The sequence below is a fragment of the Pristis pectinata genome, chromosome 1 (assembly GCF_009764475.1).
Source record: "Pristis pectinata isolate sPriPec2 chromosome 1, sPriPec2.1.pri, whole genome shotgun sequence".
Taxonomy (NCBI): domain Eukaryota; kingdom Metazoa; phylum Chordata; class Chondrichthyes; order Rhinopristiformes; family Pristidae; genus Pristis; species Pristis pectinata.
In genome coordinates, this window is record NC_067405.1 from 116171543 (window position 1) to 116192521 (window position 20979).

At 40.0% G+C, this 20979-nt stretch overlaps 1 long non-coding RNA gene across 3 annotated transcripts in view; it reads right to left on the bottom strand.

The window, feature by feature from the left end:
• LOC127582820 (uncharacterized) overlaps nt 1-19417 on the bottom strand; it is a 39537-nt gene extending 20120 nt beyond the window's left edge. For all 3 annotated transcript variants that reach the window (XR_007958180.1, XR_007958178.1, XR_007958174.1), the window contains exons 1-3: nt 19318-19417; nt 8507-8544; nt 4246-4324 (exon numbers count right to left, since the gene is read on the bottom strand). This is a non-coding gene — a long non-coding RNA (uncharacterized LOC127582820). The remainder of the gene's footprint in view (nt 1-4245; nt 4325-8506; nt 8545-19317) is intronic.
• Between the last annotated feature and the right edge of the window lie 1562 nt (nt 19418-20979).

Sequence of the window (20979 nt, forward strand, 5' to 3'; positions counted from 1 at the left end):
GATTAGCTAACAAGTAAAACCTTACTTTAAGATATTTGATAATTGTGGGTCCTTGCAAATGTTATATTTCTATTCCAGAAATGTAGGAAATGCAACAAACTTGACAATTCTTTCTAATATCTGTGGATCCAGGAGACTTTCATACAGCTGTGTAATCATATGGAGAAAATGACAATCTACAAATATCTCATTCTTTTCTAACTGAAAATACTTTCTCAGAAAGCATTTGTTTGTCTTCTTCCCCATTTGGATTTGTGTCGTAAAAAAAAATTAGAATTCAGAGTATTCCTTGTAATGGGCCCCAAGTAAAATAATTTACATACCTTATTTGGGAAAAAGGCAATGCTAGCCCAGTCCCAACTGCCCTAACACAGAGTCATGGAGTTAAAGAGCATTGAAACAGGCCCTACAGCACAACTCGTCTGTGCCAACCAAGATGTCTATTTGGTCCATATCCCTCTAACCCTTTCCTGTACATGTACCTGTCTAAATGTCTTTTAAACATTGGAATTTTACCCGCCTCTACAGCTTCCTCTTGTAGCTCTTTCCATATACCCACCACCCTCTGAGTGAAAATGTTGCCGCTCAGGTCCCCTTTAAACCTTTCCCCTCTCACCTTAAATCTATGCCCTCTAGTTTTATACTCCCCTACCCTGGGAAACAAAGACTGTGCCCATCCACATTATTTACACCCCTCATGATTTTATATACCTCATAAGGTCACACTTCAGCCTCCTACACTCCAGGGGAAAAAAGTCTCAGCCTATCCAGTCTCTCCTTATAACTCAATCCCTCCAGTCCCAGTAATATCCTCAAGAATCTTTTCTGCACCCTTTCCAGCTTAATGACATCCTTCCTATAGCTGGGCAACGTGAACTGTGCATGATACTCCAAGTGTGGTCTCACTAGTGATTTGTATAGCTGTAACATGACACCCCAACTCATGCACTCAATGCCCTGGCCAATGAAGGCAAGCAGGCCAAATACTTTCTTCACCGCCACTGAAATGGTCACTAGCCCAGCCTCATTTCCCAACAGGAGTTGGAGTGTTGCCCCCTCTCTAGTAGGGCCATCTACATACCGTGTGAGAAAACCTCCTGAACACATTTAACAAATTCAACCCCGTTCAAGCTCTTCGCATTTTCGCAGTCCCAGTCAATGTGAGGGAAGTTGAACAGCTATCTGTGATCTCCCTACATATTTGTTCCTCTAATTCCTACTGACTACTGGGGGGGCCCATAACACAATCCCATCCAAGTGATCATCCCCTTCTTATTTCTATGTTCCAGCCAATATAGCCTCACTGGACTATCCCCCAAGAATATCCTCTGTAAGTACTGCCATGATATTCTCCCTAATCAAAAATGCAAGTTCCCCTCCTCTCTTACCTCAACCTCTGTCATGCCTATAGCAGCTATACCCTGGGACATTGAGCTGCCAGTCCTGACCCTCCCTGAACCATGTTTGAGTTATGGCGATAATATCCTAGTCTCATGTACCAATCCATGCCCTAAGTTCCCTGCCCTACCTGTCAGGCTTCTTGCATTAAAATAAATAAAGTTTAGTCTATTAGATCTTCTTCATTCCCTATCTTGCCCCTACTTGTCCTGTCCATTGAACCTGCTTGTCTTAACATTTATATTTGCCTCAACTTGCCTATCTGCCTCACTACTGCTTTGGGTTCCATCCCTCTGCCAGACTAGTTTAAATCCACCTGAGTAGCATCAGCATTGGATGGTGAACTTCTTCCTGAACATTTGCAGCCCTTTTCTTCAGCTTTCATGATGGTGTTAGGTGGGAAATTAGGACTGTAAAGCATTTTAGGATGTCTTGTTGATAAGAAAAAAAAGTCTTCAAAATTATTTTTCTTTAAAGGATTAGAACAGATTCTCAGAGGTAAGGAAGGCAGTAGGAGTGGACAAGGTTGCAGCTGGGAGTTGAGGCAGGCTGAATGCAAAGTAGTGTCATAGTGTGCCCGTTGACTCAGGACCATCGCCATCAATTGCACTTGCCTGTTGCTCTTGGAACACCCGTCTACAATGCTGCAAGGGATGAAGATCTCAGGGCTGAAGAGCACGGGGGGGGGGGGGGTCAGGGGGATCAGAGGAAAAGGAAGAGATGGCATGCCCATAATGGGGAAGGAAAGACGCGGGGGTGCTGGGGAGGCATTAGGAGGATGGCTGAGGGAGGGTGGAAGGAGGTTAGTGCTTGAGGAAGTCTCTGAAGGAGAAGGGTTTTGGGGGATTGGGCAAGATTGGTCAAGTGGAGAGTGGTTGGTGAGAGGAACTGAGGTGAAGTAAGTGGAGAAGGGCATCTGTAAGCAAGCCCATCTGTGTGTGTGACAATGTATGTGCCTATGCATGTGAGCAGCTTCGTGTGCAGACCTTGGCATTCAGTTGTCTTGGACCCCCTTGGCACTGGACCTCCGTAAAGCCTGCGGCTAATGTGCGACAGCTATCCCATACACAGTTAACTTTAGCTCCTCAATATGAAGCTCAGGCCTTGGCAGGTCAGGACCTGGAAGATCAGGACCCTCATGGTCAGCCCCAACAACGACAGACCTTAATGTTCACCTCAACACTGGAAGCTACAAACATGGATAAGGAGCACTTGCCTTAACCTTGTAAACAAAAAAGTTGGCCCACTTCCCTGAGGGAGACAAACAAATCTTCTTAGGCAACTTGAATTACAAGGTCAGAAAATTGCAATCCTCTGGCAAAACATGAATGGCAAGGAGGGAGTAGGGCAAGCTGTGGAGTCCTCCTCCTAACAAAATGCTTGGAGTAAGATCTTGTTTCTCCAGAGAGATGCCTTAAGGAAGTAATAAAATGGAAATGAGCTGCAGAACGTCTGTAGCACCAGGACTGCTCAGACATCAACTATAGTTAGCATCAGTATCAAAAAAATGCCAGGTCTGGCTTGATGAGAATGACGAGTAAATCTCAGGGTTAAATTACTACAAACATAAGTAGCTCTTGGACTGGAAGCCACCACACCTCAGCGAAGAAGAAAAAGCTCTTGAGGGCACCTGAAAGCCAAGGTCATACAGAAAATCTATGAGCTAAAGAACTCATTGACAGCCATGACATGTGCAGTTTCTTCAGTATTGTCAAGGCCATCAGACAGTGGCCCACTGTTCCGAGAGCCAAAAAGGGAGGTGAACGTAAGGAGGACAGAGTCATCATGCTCTAGATGGAACACTTTGAAGAATCCATCAGCCTTTAACTTGGTGTGAGCACATTTGACTCCACCTTCAGATATCAAGGGGTATGGGTTATGTAGGGAAGTGGTGCTAAAGTAGATTAGCCATGACTTTACTGAACGGTAGAGCAGGTTCACGGGGCAGAATGGCCTACTCCTGTTTCTCTCTTCATTCCTTGCCACTCATCCTACCTGACAAGTCATTAAAAAAAACACATGCCCACTGAGAAATGACAAATACTTGGGAGTAGACAGTATCCCTGCTAAAATTCTAAAACTTGATGGACAGGAAACTCAGTAACAAATTCACCATTACATCTCCCACATCTGCACCTCAGGGACATAATCATGATGATCCTTATGAAAGGAGACAAATCTGACGCTGGTAACCATGGAGTCTCCATGTAATCTGCCACTGGGAAAGTCATCACTCGAGCCCTCCTCTACTATTCCTCCCCAGTGGCCAGAGAGATGCTTCCCAAATTGCAGTTTCTAGGGGTAGAATGGATGGGATCTTCACCATGCATCGATAAGCAACCAACATGAACATCCTCTTCCAGGCCTAGATCTCTAGCACAGATGCCCTAGAGGCACTCAGACAGCTCCAATAAGCAGCCCACATCAATCAAATGCCCAGCGCCCAGAAATAAACACTCTATTCTGAGCTCTGACAAGGGAAGGGATTACAAGGTAGACAAAGGAAGAGATTAAAAATGTCCTCAAAGCCTCCTTGAAAAAGTGTAACATTCTCACTGACTTATGACGACTTAAAATGGAGGAGGAGCATTCAGGATGGTATGGAGAACCTTAAGTTCATACACCAGCCTAGCAAAAATGGTAGAAGCAGTGGAATATCTCCCAACTATCTGCCCAACCATCCAATGAAGCATCTCCTGCCCCACCCATGGCAGATTCTGCATTGGCTTCATCAGGCATCTCAGAACCCACAGAACTGTAAATATACACAATTTTGCATTATATAAATAATTTGTTGGGGAAGAAACATTACACTCACTGGAAAATAAAACATTGCATTCAATGTACCTTTCTGCCCAGCTCAAATGGTATGACATTATCATCTTCAGCATGCAGAATCAACACAGGAGTAGAAATTGACATCAGACTAAAAAACAGAAAATTAACAAATTAAAGTTAACCCAAGAATATTCCTATAAATACCACATGTACAAATTTACAGAAGAATAACTTCTGATACTGCAATATGGGTTTTCAAGTAGAAAATATTAGAAATACTCAGCAGGTCAGGTAGCATATGTGGAGAGAGAAATAGTCAATATTTCAGATTAATGATTTTCAGAAATGTAATGAGCAAAACATAAAATCATACTAGAAACAGGAAATATGAAAAAAGGGCAGGCAAATGAAGCCAAGGTACAGATAAGTTATGAACTAACCGAATGGATTTAATAGCCCACTCCTGTTACTAATATTCCTAAAATTAACATACAAAGGGAATCAACACATACAAAACACAGGGAATCTCTGTAATATTGCACAATTGTATTGGCTTTGCATTATATGAGATTACAGCCTGAATTAAATTGTTTAGACCACATTCGGGCTGTTTCATGATAAAAATGATTCATTTTTTTAGTCAATAAATTGAGTTAAATCATCGAATGATACAGCACAGGTGTTCTGGCTTCTTGAAAGTGTCAAGATACCAATGATTAATTCCGTTCTTCTTCCACTTCCCCACAGACCATACAAATGTTTGCCTCTTCAGGTATTTATCCAATTACTTTTTGAAATCATCCTTGAATGCGATTCCACTACCCTGTCTGTACATTCTATTTCAGAGCAAACCATCAATAAAAAATTTACTCGTCTTTTGCCAATTGCTTTACACTTGTGTCCTCTAGATATCAACCCCCCGCCACCTAATTTGCTACTTACACCATGAAAGCCCTTCATGTTTTGTACATCTCTCCCCAACCTTCTCTGTTCTAAGGAAAGTAAAATGATTTTCCAGTAACTCCATGGAATTGTCCAGCATCAATAGTGTCTTTTTTTTTATTATTTCTTTTACATTCATTTACAAGGTGATGCCATCACTGGCAAAGCCAGCATTTATTGCCCATCCTAACTGCCCTTCAGAAAGTGGTGGAGAGATATCCTCCTGAATCACTCTTTCAAATGCACATAAATCCACAGTGTCATTGGCAGAGAGTTCCAGGATATAGACCTAGCAGTAAGTTCTCCCTTGTTGGAAACTGTTCTTGATGGGCATGAGTGTTATTTGCCGCTCATCGCTCCGTGCCTGAATATTGTGCAGGGATGGGCTGCTTCATTTTCAAGAGTGTCGCGAATGTTCTTCTGGTCTTTCAATGCAAGTCTTTGAGGAAGAAGCTACAGATAGTTGGGCTTAGCACACTGACCTGAGGAACTCTGCTCTGAGAGATGCTCTGGGCTTGGGATGATCACAACCATCTTCCTTTGTGCAAGGAGCAATTCCAACCTGTGAAGTATTTCTTCTTTGATGTCAACTGACTTCAATTTTACTGATACCATACTGAAATTCTACCTTGACATCAAAGGTAGTCCTCGCACCTCGCCTCTAGAATTCTTGCTCTTTGGTCCATATTTAGATCATGACTGTAATGAATCCTTAAGCTGAATGGTTCTGGCAAACCCCAAATTAAGCACTGGTGAGCAAGTTATTTGTGAGTTAATGCCACTTGGTAGCATCTCCCCTCACTTTGCTGATGAAGTGTAGACTAACTGGGCAATAATTAACTGGACTGAATTTGTCCTGACTTTTGTGTACAGGACATACCTGGGCAATTTTCTACAATTTCAGGCAGATAGGTGCCAGTGATATAACTGTACTGCAACAGTTTGGATGCAACTACAGTCGGTTCAGGAATGCAAATCTTCAGCACTACACTCAGGGCTTGCCTGGTCCCACAGCCTTTGCTGTATACAGTACTCGCACTCTCTCTTAATATCACTCATGAGGATGCCAGATGCTCTCAGAGTGAAGACATGACATACTAGTAATTCCTCTCTTTATCCTCTCCATGACATTGCTATTGTTCTCAATGTCTGATGCCCAGAATTGTATACCATGGGGCAAATTCTGTGGTCAGTGGGGAGAGTTGCCAGATGCGCTGATCTCAATAAATAAACTACATCCTCCCATCGGGAACTTGTGGAAGATGCTGAGAGGATTCCTTGTGACGAGGTCCTGTTCATCGAATGAGCCTTCCATATCATAAGAGTATGTGGAAAGTGACCAAAACAACTTCCACTCACGAAATGGGAGAAAAATTACCAGTAACTCCCAGATTTCATTGGAACTGTCAAAGACTTATTTTTGTTAAAACAATAAATGTTTTTGAATGTCTCAGAAACAATTTAAGCTTTAAAACTCAAAATCCTAAAACACTTCCAAACATTTAAGCGTCTGAAAAAAATTTAAGTTAACAAACCATTGGAGATCAGTTTTTAAAAATTCTTGGAAAGATTTATAAGAACATTTAAAATTAATACTTGACCTTTAAGACTTTCTGAACCACCACATTTTACTGAGGTTCTCATTGCCGTTCCCATCCATTCAAATCAATAGAACAACATCCCTGGGGGGGTGCTCAGATCAGAATTAAAAGACAATTCTAGAGGAGCACAACGTGTTGCCTAGTGGGAAATTGCTGACAGCAACCTCCAGAGTTCCCCATTCGTATCCCCGTGTACGAAAATCCTAAAATTGGTGTACATTTTGTAGGGTAATAAAGGTGAATGCCAACAGTTTTGCTTTCATTGTTCTAAAACATCTGAAACAATAATCATATTGGGATATTACTTCCTTGCTCTTTGGATGCTATATTTCCATTTATAACAATGGATTAATGAGCATGTTTTCCTAATTATGTGATGAATAGTTGAACAATACAGATTAGGATGGTCGAAGGCTTTAAACCCTCATAGTTGCAGGTAAGATTCCTGTCCAGACAATAAAGGCCATTTAGCTATCGTGGCCTCATAGTCAACATGCCTATACTTATTTAGTGCCTGGTCTCAGACATGGAGAAAGGAAACAAGGAAGAACTACAAGCTCACATTCTGCTTACTTTCCAGCATTATGAAAGATAATATTATTTTCTGTCAATGTATCCACAAAGAACCATTCAAATCCAGGAAGGTGCTTGTAATACTGCAGGATACAGACAAGGCAAATCATTATAATAGCAATGGAGTGCTTGCATTTGTTTTGTTTCTCAAATTAGTTCAGTTGGTGGTATATACACAATTCTATTTGGTATCAAGGGATATCTTTCATTAGCAAAGGTACAGAGAAATTCTCAAATTTGTGCAGTCTGAAATGAAGAGGTAGAGGAGCGGGTGGGATTATCAGCACCTTATCAACATAACTGATCAACTGTACTTCAACAACACATCTTCACCCAAACCTTAACAGAGCCAGCTGTTGCACACATTCTCAAATCTGCTATTCCCAGGCACATCAGCTAAAATGCCAGTTCAAGAGCGAATGGCACTGTGAACCCATTTTTTAGATTTTATTTTGTTTTGATTGATTTCATACCAAATAATTTTACTTAAAACCTGGAAATAATTTCACCTTATTGGACGAAACTAGATTTAAATTGAAGGTGAAACTTACTGCACTAAGTTCTATTTTGGGACAATTAAAGTGTTGTCTGTCTAGCTTACTGTACAATAAACAATAATGGGCAAAGAATTGAGGTGCACACTGTAGATTCTAGTATCATGCCATCAGCTGGACTTCCTACTTAATAAACAGATGAACTTACTATGAAGTATCCACTTCAATCTTCTATTAATTTTGGTTGAGAAAACACTCATTGAACTATCGGAGAGTCATTGAGTAACACAGAAATATAGATCAGAACCTTTACACTTTAAATTCTCAGTCTATGCTGAATTAACTGGTTGCAGCCCAGGCAACAGGAGCATTTCACTGATTGAGGAAGAAGGAAATTCATCAGGACTCCCCACCTGATCCAGTGATCCATGCTGGAATATTGTATCATAAGTAAGAGTAGGATTAGCTGTGATGTGCTACCAGGTCTAATAAACTATTGACAATGATTGCTAAGACTTATAATAGCCATTTAGATGAAGTAGCAGCTGTAAGCCATTACCCATGGAAACGTATCCTAAGAAACCACTTGTTAAGAGGAAGAAAGAAGCATAACTGGGCAAAGCCTTCAGTTGCTTAACAATGGTCTTCATATTATATGCAAACCATTTGTTGTTATTTAGTTCATAACATTTTATACAGCTCAATAATTTTTGCCTTTACCTTTCTCATGTAACCTTCATGCAGTGTTTGCAGCAACACTGTAAACAGAAAGGAAAATATTTGTAAACCATTATATACAGTACTCTATTTGACATTTCCTATTTTTAATGTTCCGTTGGCTGCAAACATAAGTCTCCTGTTTCAATATTCATTTCAAAAGATGTCAAGTGAACATTTTACTTTTTAAAAATTATCTATTTTCATCCATAACTAAATAGCATTACAAAATAACCAGCACCCACACTTACCACCTGGGCCCAAATTACATAACTGCTCATTTATTTGTTATTTATTCTCTCAACAGAAGTGTCACTGGCCCATACTTAGGAGTTGCCAAGTCACTGAATCAAGTGTATTGGGCAAGTTACATGAATGATAGCATCAGATTAGGATAGCAGGTTCTCTTCCCTGATGGACACTGGGTGAATTGGTTGAATTTTTTGACAGCTTTAAATAATATTTTATTTTTTCATACTCACTCAGTGAAGGCATTATATTGGATTCAATTTGTTACGGACTCAGTGAATGTCCCTTTAAGTTAGAGAGAGAGTGTGTGTGTGTGTGTGTGTGTGTGTGTGTGTGTGTGTGTGTGTGTGTGTGTGTGTGTGTGTGTGTGTGTGTGTGTGTGTGGCATGCTTACGTCAATAGAAGATAAAGGACGTAATGACGTTGTTGAAGAAGTCAGAAGAAGAAGAGAGAGAAGGGAGAGAGACACCAGCCTCCTAGTTTTCTCTATCGATGGATGAGAAACAATAACTGTCTGCGCCACAGAAATCCATGTATGGAAGTTGGAAGTAATCCGGTGGAGTTCACTTTGTTGCTGACCTGTAGAAGGAAACAGGTATTTGTGTGGACGACCACGATTCGGACGCTTTTCGGGGTGAGGAAGTCACTACCGAGTAAACACTGAAGTGTCGTTTGGGTTCCATCGTGGAACATTTGGATTTCGTAATTACTCTCCCTATGTTCTCTACGTCTACGTCTTATCTTCAGATAACGGTGGTTGTTGAAGAAGCCCTTGCTCATGTTTCACCTTATGGCTTGCGGAACTGAACTTTAAGAACCATTCCTGAACTTGGAGTTTGGGACTTTGTCACACACACACACACGAAGAGTTTAGTTTCGGGGTTAACGTTCAAGGTTTAACATTTTTGAATTCTAACATACTAACATTTTTACTTTTATTTTTCGTATTACCATAAGTAGTGATTAATAAAATAGTTTTTAACACTGAATCATGCTCGGTGTGTTTCTTTTGTTGCTGGTTCGTGACAAATTTCACAATCTGCCATGGGAATTGAACTTACTTTCACTGGGGTACACTACTCTAAAATGGCAACGGGTAACATATCGACTAGCTAAACATGAGGTTTCATTTTTTTTCTTCCAAAAGCACTTGTCATGATAATTAATATCCTTCATACGTAGGTTGAACATACAGACAGGGATACAAATCGCAACTGAAGTTTATCAAGGAATTGTTTGCAATTGATTCCCACACTATTTGGTATTTATATAATCTATGATATTTTGTGCACTGAATGACATCAGATTATAACTAATAGTCATAGCTGCCTAGGGAATGTTCCCAGAGATACACAGGGCTTCTATTCTGAGCTCTGGTCCACTCAGAGGTACAAAGAATCTGTAGTAATTCCTGCTTCACTTGGTTCACCATTAGAGTCTCTCTACCTTGATGTAAATTAAATCAATATATTACATTGATTATAACAATACTGAAAAGAAAAGTTAGGTCTTATATTGTTTTATTTTATCAAGATGCTCCTCAGACAAGCTTGGGCCTGCTTACAATGGCATGGCTTAAGCCTGTGGTGAGTCATTAAGTTGTACATGCTTAACTGAGAGATACTGTACACCTTTAAAAAAAACTCAGCATTTTCTTTCTTACCTCTGTAGTCCAGGGCTAACATGTAGAACTCATGTGCACTAAGCATGAGGAAGAAGGAAACTTGCAGGTTTACACTCAACCATAATAAACAAAATAGAAATAAAATCTACTCTTAATTGTTTTAAGGTTACACTTAGGAGTATCACACAATTCCCTTATTATTCACTTGTATCTTAGTTGAAATTACATAGAAGTGCAGGTAGATAATAATCAAATTTACTCATCAATCAAACTATCAATGGTTAGGTTTAACAGATAGATAAGAGGTTTATAACAGATTTGTGCTTCCTCACCCTCCACGACCTGATCAAGGCTATACAACCCACCAGGACAAAAGTAAACATTGCCTATTGTCCAATCCAAGAGCATCCAAAGTACAACTTGCAATCTCCCACAATGAGACACATGTAAGCGCAGAAATGGCCAGAAGATCAGCAGTGAATGCAGGCCACTTGTTGCAAATTCCAAACTTTCATGTTTTTAAGTTTCTGACACCAGACTCTTGAACCAATTAGTGAGGAAAAGCAACAGCAAGAACCTTAAAAGAAATAAAGCCAGATGGAGCTTAAGCTAGGTTTGTTTCTCGCGATATAGAGAAAGAGGAGAAAGCGGCAGAGGCAGCTTTATAGATGTTATGAGTCTTAATTAGTACAGGCTGTCTCCGGGTAACTAACGGGTTCCGACTTACAGGCATCCATAAGTCGACTTTGTCCATGTTGGAAAATACACAAAAATCACTTGATATTGTAGCCATACCTCCACAGTACTGCAGTGAATGTCATGAAAAGTACATAAGACTGATAAGAAAGAACAATTACTAAAAGCAGAGAGAGCCAGGAAACTCGTTCTACTGCTTATAGGGAGGAAAGTATGTATGTACATCAGGCTTTTATAATATTATAGGTGCTTGTTCATAGGAAGGGGCTTCCTCAAGTCGAGCGTTTGTAAGCTGGGGATGACCCGTACTGTAAAACTCCGATAATCTGCTACCTGACTATTTAGAAATCCTGATAGTCTGGCACCTGGTGCACTGAGTGCTGATTCCCACACTTCCTTTAAAATATCAGGTCCCAGGTTCCTGTTCTTCCTTTCACCAGAAAGTACTCCTGCACTTCTTTGAAATTCAACTATTTCTGTTTCCAACACTCTCATGATATTCACTTGGTTGTTTCCCACACTCCCTTGAAACTTGCTGGGGCCTTGCTCACTGGGTTCACAAGAGAATGTATTAATCCACTTTATAAAATCTCAAAAGAAGTGAATTCAAAGTGTGTTGGGAGTATTGAGAGGAATAACATCCAATAGTCTGGAAATCTGCTTGTCTGGCACCATCAAAGTCCCGAGCATGCTGGATTAACAAAGTTTTACTGTAATGAGTCCATGAGTTCCAAGCACTTATTGGAGGCAGAGATGAGGGGTATAAGAAGATGCTGAATAGGCCTTGAAGTAGTGGGCATCTCGGTAGGGGAGTGCAAGGCCTGAAGGTGCTTAATGTATTCTTGCTAAACATAGCGATAGATGCCCAAACCAGATTTGGTTAAATCCTTGAATCTGAGGGAGCCAAGATGAGAACAAAACTGGAGAATATCCACAATGGAACACACTACATGTTTTAATATATTTAAGGATATTAAAAACGGAAATGAAGCTGTAGCTCAGCAGATACCTGCAAATTATTACGGTGAACATAAGGCCAAAAACCAAGCAACTGCAGGTTTGGCAGTATAGTTCTAGGTTATTACAGTGCCACAGGTATGGCTTTATAGCATTATTATTAGATCTTACAAATTCTTTAAAGTACTCTTGACCTCAACCTTTATCTGCAACATGTACATCTAAAAAACTGATTTTTTAGCAACATTTAACTTTTAATAAAAGAACCATAAAGGTGGAAATAAAGGCAACAAAGGTAATTTTTCTAGAGTTGGTTCAAAGCCAAAGAAAATATGTACTGATGAGAGCAAAATGTTCATTACCTTTACTAATTCCACTCAGTGTCCTTCAGTTCTAAAGTTAATTCACAAAATGTTATTACCACACAGAAATATAACTGAAGGCACCAATATTTGACATAATCTTAACTCTTATGTAATCACGTGCATTTAAAAAAGGCATCACCTACTGCCTCCCTTCCCATGGATATAAATTATTAGTGGATTATCATCTCCCAGGGCAGCTTCATACCATTTCTGGTCCTTCCCGCTAGCTTCCTGCCAATTCTTGACTAAAAAAAAGGAGTCCTATTCATGATGAAAGAAAAATTTAGTTCTGCTAAAAATATCAAATATCAAGGAAAATATTTTATTAGTCATAAACTCTTTTCCATCTCCACTTTCATGATACATTCTTCCTCTAAAAAGTGTTAAAAATATTGTAGAATGTGACAACTACCAACCAACACTTTCATTTGACCATAGCACATTTAACACAGAAATACAGCCAAGAAGCCTTCACAAAGGTGCAGGGTTCAGACACCAGTCAGGAATTAGAGACAAGTGATCCAAATGTACAAAGAGATATGGTTTGAGAAAGCATTTGAAGATAGGCACTGAAGTAGCAAGATAGAGTTTCTAGAACAGAATGAGGCACTATAATGACTGGAAGTTCAAACACCAGTGTTGGGTACCAGAGGCTGAAGGATAGAGAACTGGTTAAAATTGAAGTGTTGGGATGGGACAAATGAAGGAGACTTTAATGAAGGCAGTAGCCTTCCAATTTATCTTTGCAGAGGACGGTGGACAAGTCAGGGCCAGAAAGGATGAAAGGTACAATTATAGAATAGACAAAGTATTTCTGCAAGATGGAACTTGGAAGACTAAAAAGGAAATTTTGGTATCAAGAAAGGTATGATGAGAGTTTCAATCTTATGGGCTATATTGAGGCAGTATTGAGAGCAAGCAATAGTACAGAAATGGAAATAACCGTTTTAGTGATGGATACATTGAGGTTTCAAACATGAGCCAAGGTCAAATGGCACTCCAAAACTGAGCATTTAATGACCCTACAAGTGCCTGGAGAACAGTTGGAACTAGAAGCAGAAATGGAGACATACCAACTTCAAATTGTAAAATACTGTAGCTGCTGCATGTTACATCCACCTCCACGAGATATACTGTACCATCAAGTAATAATATTTCTGGAATCAAGGGTAACAAGCAAGAGGTAATGCTCAAAGTCATTGTCACATACTTGGAATCTAACCCCATGCTTATAGGTAATCAAAAAAGGATGGAGTTAAACATGGAACCTTGAGGCACTCAGGACAGGATAATTAAATGAGAGACCAGTACAGATGACTCAACTATACAGGGACAGAAATTGGTAGCAGAAAGACAGAGAATGAACTAACACATATATAAGGCACCTAAAGGCACAATTTGAACTTAGTTAGGATTCATCAGGAAGACAGGGTCCATTTAATTTTTGAACAATCATATTCCCAACTATTTTTTTATTCATTAGTTTTATTCATTCAGCATGCATTTGATTTGAAGAGATTGCAGTTTAGAAATTCACTGACACTGCCACCTTTACAGGTTTTAGACAGATTTCTAAACATCAAAACAGTAAGCAAGTGTATAGTCCATATAGGAAGTGCACCACCCATTCTACTAGTATATATGTTGAAAATGACATTTGGCCCCTTGTCAATGCCAACCTTCAAATGTTTAACCATATCTTTTGTATATTTGGATTACTTGTCTCTAATTCCTGACTGGGGTCAAATGCCAACTTCAATACCCTTTCCTGGAATTGTACTGCTCCAAAACAGCCACATCAACAATTGAGTTCAGGACAATCAAGCCTGTGGGCAGCCTTCCACATAATCTTCAAAGAAACTACCACCAAACAGCTCATTTCAAAGAATTATTCACCTGCGTGTGGCGATAAATGCAATAGGGTAAGCAAGAGTATGGTGTCCAGTGTAATGAAGATCTGCAACTTTTGAAGTTGTCAGTGTTTCGAAGGGAACATTAAATTTCTCTTATCTCCAGTAATCCAGATATTGTTAAGATCCGATGGCATGATCAAGAAGAGCAGAAAGCTCACCATGATTCCTATACCAACATGTTCAATGTCATATTAATTGAACAGTGTGTCATTGCTTTTAGGACCTCCCACATGAAAACACATGCCGTATCTGCCTACGTGACAACAAATACACTTCAAAGTACTTTAGTGAATGGGGAATATATCTTAGATTACACCAGCAGCAATTTAGCCTAGTTAAGTAATATTCTGCAACAATCAAAAAATTATATAGTTTAATTTGAAGATGAGTTCATTTTGTTTCACGAGTATATTTATCTGATAGATTTTTCTTACCAAACCCTTATTGTAATTCCTTCTTCAGGAGTGAGATATAAATTTATGATATGGTTCAATAAATACAGTGCAGGTTGTTTAAAATCAATAAATGACAGATGCACTAGAATAGAAACATTAAAACCTCAATTGCAATGCTGACATTTGGTTTTAAGCACTTTTATAACTCAAATTATATTGTAACTAATACACAATTTTCTAAGGAGCTGTCATAATGAGCAACATTAATATTTTTAACCTGTGAGTTCTTATTATGGCACAGCTGAACTGATATGGACAAGTATTTATCTATCTCCATGCATTATACTGTCAGGAATAAACAAGCAAACTCTACTACAGAAGACATTGTGCACAACCCATGCAGGAAAGGAATTTGGTGTGTTTAATGCTATTTTCTGTTTGTTTGTTTTTAATGGTATGGAACAGGACTGGACAGAGTCTTCAGTCTATATTCTAGAGCAAACCCAACTGTTCTAAATGTTTATCCAAAAAAACTGCAGATGCTGGAGATCTGAAACAAAACAGAAACAGAAAATGCTTAAAGAACTCAGCATGTCAGACAGCATCTGTGGAAAGACAGACAGTTAACATTTCAGGTCAAAGACCACTGGTCAGAACCAAGAAAGGGAGAAAAATAACTCTTTTTCTTAGTTCTGATGAAAGGTCTTTGACCTGAAACATTAACAGTTCTCCTTTCCACAGATGCTTCCTGGCCTGCTGAGATTTTCCATGATTTTCTGTTTTTGTTCTAAGTATTTGCCTGCAGTCCTTCCGAAATGAGTAGTGAATTTGAATCATGTCCCTTACAGTTGTCAGTTGACTTCACAGAAATATTGGGCCAGATTGTACTGACATAAAGAACTGCCAACAAGCTGAAGTGTGCCCCTCAGTGCGTTCTGGATTTCCAGCCTGCACACTGCACAGCAAAAGCACGGAACATGCTGGGAGAGAGATAGGGGTACATCCAACCTCACATTCTGATCCTGTACTTGCCACTGAGTCCATTGCATTCTATGATGTTCCAAGCTCTGAGTGCCCAGATACACTTTTTATCTGCCCTTCAGTTTTGATGGCCTCAGTCAATTGAATGGAGTCTCCGATCTTAATTATAAAGGCTAGGTTAATAAAGTTTTATTGTTCTTTACAATTATATTTTAATTAATTACAGTTATTATGTATTTAAATAATTGAATGTATTTTTCAAAACATCTTTTAATTATTTACATCAATTGCTTGTTTATCAGAGTGGGAATCCACAGGCATTCAAGAAAGTCGTGAAATTTTATCTTCATGCAATTTGGAAAATTCCATTGTAAGGCTAGGATAATGAGGTAAATTTTCTGTGAATGGTTTGTGCCAGAAATGAAAAATTACTATCAGGCCAAGAAGTTAACCATTAAGATTCTTCTTATAATAGACCAAGCTACTGCTCATGATGTTATTTTGAAACTTTGTGTCCCAAAGGGAAAGCCGTTTTTACGCAACCACCAACAACATCACTTTTGCAGCCTATGGTCCAGGGTGTTATTGCCACATTCAAGATATATTATTTGAGGAGGATATTCTAAAGTCATTTTAAATATCTCTGAGCTGTCAAGGGCCATTAGAACATAGAAAACCTACAGCACATACAGGCCCTTCAGCCCACAAAGTTGTGCCGAACATGTCCCTACCTTAGAAATTACTAAGCTTACCCATAGCCCTCTATTTTTCTAAGCTCCATGTACCTATCCAAAAGTCTCTTAAAAGACCTTATTGTATCCGCCTCCCCTACCATTGCCAGCAGCCCATTCCACTCACCATTCTCTGAGTAAAAAACTTACCCCTGACATCTCCTCTGTACCTACTCCTCGGCACCTTAAACCTGTGTCCTCTTGTGGCAACCATTTCAGCCCTGGGAAAAAGCCTCCGAATATCCACACGATCAATGCCTCTCATCATCTCATACACCTCTATCAGGTCACCTCTCATCCTCCGTCGCTCCAAGGAGAAAAGGCCGAGTTCACTCAACCTGTTTTCATAGGGCATGCTCCCCAATCCAGGCAACATCCTTGTAAATCTCCTCTGCACCCTCTCTATGACTATGACCTCACGATCTACCTTGTTGTGACCTTGCACCTTATTGCACTACACTTCCTCTGTAGCTGTGACACTTTACTCTGTACTGTTATTGTTTTTTACCTGTACTACATCAATGCACTCTGTACTAACTAATGTAACTGCACTGTGTAATGAATTGACCTGTACAATCGGTTTGTAAGACAAGCTTTTCACTGTACCTCGGTACGAGTGACAATAATAAACCAATACATCCTTCCTGTAGTCATGCAACCAGAACTGAGCACAGTACTCTAAGTGGGGTCTGACCAGGGTGCTGGTGCATTAGATTGGTGCTGGAGTCAGGACCTAAAGATGTGTCATTTAGAAACCTGGATGGCACTTGCAGCCCATTCCACTGTTGAACCAATGCCTCGAGATCATTGGGAGAGGAGTGGTGACTAAAGATTAGTGCAGCCACAGTCTTGGGGCATGCTTCTACATTAATGTAAATTACTGTATCAATGCATTCAGGGAGAGAATAGGAAAACAAAAGAACATAGTTATTTTACATTCTAAAATAATTTCTACAATTGAGATACAAAATAACTTATACTTACAAAAATTAACAAAGACATTTGTCACAACATTAGGGCACATTTTGAAAACAAAGGATATGGTGGCATAAATAATGATGAATGTTAAAAAATATTCATCTCAGTTCAAAGCTGTGGTTTTGAAGTAACCCATTGGAATTTTCAAAAATTGTGGTAATAAATGGTGTCAATGGTAGAAATTAATTACTTTTTGGTACTTTTAAAACAAAATTACCACTATATGGAGAAATGCTCACTTGAAAATGTAAAGGTGCATATTCTTTCCACCTTCACAAAAACTTGAGAAGGAACATGTTGATATCAAAGAATATCTCACTATTAAGGAAATATTCACTATTTATATTTTACAATTTAAAATCAGTAGGACTGCTTAATTTATTAGAGCTGATATATCACAGCAAAAAATTCATAAATTGCACACACTACCATTAACACCAGTGACACACTGTAATCACCAGAACTTTGTCCATATGTTAGACAGCTCAAAACATTCCTTTCGCTCACTATGCATTTTTTGGAAAACTGTTAAATATTCTCATGATTCAAGTCTCCATGCAACAAAAATTTCACACTTATATATTTTATGGAAGTCCAACTGCATATAAAATACAAGAAATGTTAATAGATGTTACGTTTGAGGTAATAATATTTTTCAAAAAATAGCCCAGGTCAGGGCTGAGTATCCAGCAGTGAGTGACACCTTCCAACTCCACAAAGCCTTTCCATCATTTACAAAGCACAAGTCAAGAATGCAATAGAGTTATTAACACTTATTTCCAACAAAACCTAGAGAACAACATCCCAGACAAAACAGCCCATCCATCACCCTAACTATTCACTCCCTCCACCACCAGCACACCATGGCTGCAATCTGTACGATCTATAAAATGGACTGCAGTTACTTTCCTTGGTTTACCTGAGAACATCTTCCAAACCTGCAACCTCTATCACCAAAAAAAAATGGACAACAGGAGTTTGGTCACAACATTAACGGCAATTTTTCCTGCAAGGCACACATCATCATGATCTGGACATATATCAACAATTCTTCATTGTCAATAGGAAAGAAATACAGGAATTCCCTACCCAACAGCACCCTGGAGTGTTTTCATCACACGGACTGCAACAGTTCAAGATAGCTACTATAATTTTTTTACACTGCATCATGGGATGCTAATCTTGCCAACAACAGACATCCCAAAAAGTAAATTTTAAATATATTTTTAAAAAAATTATATGAAAGAATTCTAACATAAAGAATACATAGAAATATTGTAGTCAACAAGGGGTGGAACCTGCGACTCATTGCCCGAAAGATTGGAGGAAGCAGAAATCTGCGCCACAGGGAGTCAAAATCTACATTATCTTAACATTAACTATATAGTCTACAGGGTTTAGGAGCAAGAACTGGGAAATGGGATTAATCAGTTCTGACAAAGGGTCTCAGACCTGTAACGTTAACCGTGTTTCTCTTTCCACAGATGATGCCTGATATGTTGGTTTTTCCAGTGTGTTCTGTATTTATTTCAGATTTCCACTATTTAGTTTTTTAAAATTTCTATTTCAGGATTAACCAACTATTCTTGACCAGCACAGACACAATAGGCCAATCGACCCGCTGTGCTGTAAATGTCTATGGTTCTTTATGGACTAGGAGTGGCTGGTTTACCAATTAATCACAGGACTGACTGGGGGGGATTGAGTCAAAGTCAGTGATTAACACTGGGAACAGATAGTGCAGTTGGTTAATAAGGCCTCCAGGAGGACTAGCTCTCTGGAACTTTAGAAGGGGACAAATTACCATGAAGACCTCACAGAGTGGGTTACTCTCCCTGTACACCTTGGGTCAAGGGTACAGTAAGTGGAGTAGCTGTCGGGCTCTCAGTGTCCCGCAAACCTTGGCCCTCCCGCTTCAAACTAACCTGGCAACCGCCCAGCCCAGTACAGTACACTCATGCTCAGAAGAAGTCGAGACAGCAAAACGCACAACCACATGAAACAAGCGCCGCTCTCCCTAATCAAGGAAGGGAGGGAGGGAGGGAGAGGGGAGCCCCGGCAATGGCCCCACTGCTGGGCGAACCCGCCCAAAACGACCCACCCCCTTGATCATGGCCCGGACCGCGCCTGCGGCTACTGGCCCCGCCCCTACCTGACGTCCTCACGCCCGCCGGCTCGGGCTCCGCCCCGACGTCAAACGGCATCGCGTCCGCTGGTTGCAGCCCCACCCCCAACCTCTGACGTCGTCGCGCCCAAGGCTCTGGCCACGCCCCAACATCTGACGTCGTTCCCCCCCCCCCCCGCAGGCTCTGGCCCCGCCCAGGACTGAAAGCTCTTGCCCGAAGTGTGAGCTTCATCCAGTGATGTCTCTTCAGGAATTGGTTCTCGGAAATCTGACACTACTGGCTTGGAAAACGAGTAAAATAAATAGATAATTAAAATCTGCATTAGAAATGTAGTAATGAGCTTAGAAGAAATCGAAATGAGGAGCAAGATAGTACATTGGAGGGATTTATGAATTTACTGAACTGTTGTAAGACAATGGTTATATTGCTTGCAGGGGCCGAGATTAATTATCCCAGCGGATATGAGTTTAGAAAGTGCGATTTCAATTCACTTATTAAAAATTGGAAATTAGAACTTGGCGTGAGTAAAAGGGAGCACGAAGCTGCCAGACTGCCAATAAATCTTAACTAGCTCCCTGATAACCTTTGCATTTAGAATGGAAAGCCTTGCCAATTATGGCCTATATGTAACTTTAGATGTACCTGAATGTGGTTGACTTTTAGCAGCCTGGAGGAGCATACCAAGCACTCATTTTCTGTGGTTGGATTATAATGCACTGTTTGCCAGCAATACAGGCATCTGTTGGAAGGAACATAAGAACAGGAGGAGCACTTTAAGCATTTTTACCATTCAATGAAGTTATGGCTGATTTATGCCTGAATTCCTTATGTCTACTTTTGTCCTACGTCTTTTCATGGTTCTGGTTAATATGTCAGGCTCAGATTTAATACGTCAGATCTTCTGCTTTGTCAAGATCTCCATACAGTTTCCAGCATGACTCCTGGCACAGTCTTCAGAATCCACAGGAACCTGGCTCCCCCAAGTCTGGATTCAGCCTCATGATCCTTTGGATCCTTCAGATCCTGCAGAAGTTAAACTCACTCATCACCTCCTCAGGATGATGATAAACCCAGAGCTTTCCCCATGAAAACTCCTTGATGTGATAATGATTGGCAGAAATGACAGAAAGACATTTCAATACTGAAAATGAATTTATGACCTCATAGGCTTAACACAAATAAATAGGTTAGCAAATAGTACAATCAGCTAACGATAGGGCTGGGGGTTGTTGTTGGACAATACAAACTTTAGCTGGAGAAGAAAGAGAAAGTTGGAAAGACAGCTGATAACAACGAATAGAATTTGCCCTTAAGAGGCTTTCAGCTATGAAATCACTGCATTCAGGAAGAGGGTGACCTGGTCAGTCACCAGAAGACATACATCACCAGATTGTCAGCAGATTGACCATTCAGCCAGCTCTGAGGACACAGGTGTATACTCATAATTTAGAAGAAGGTATC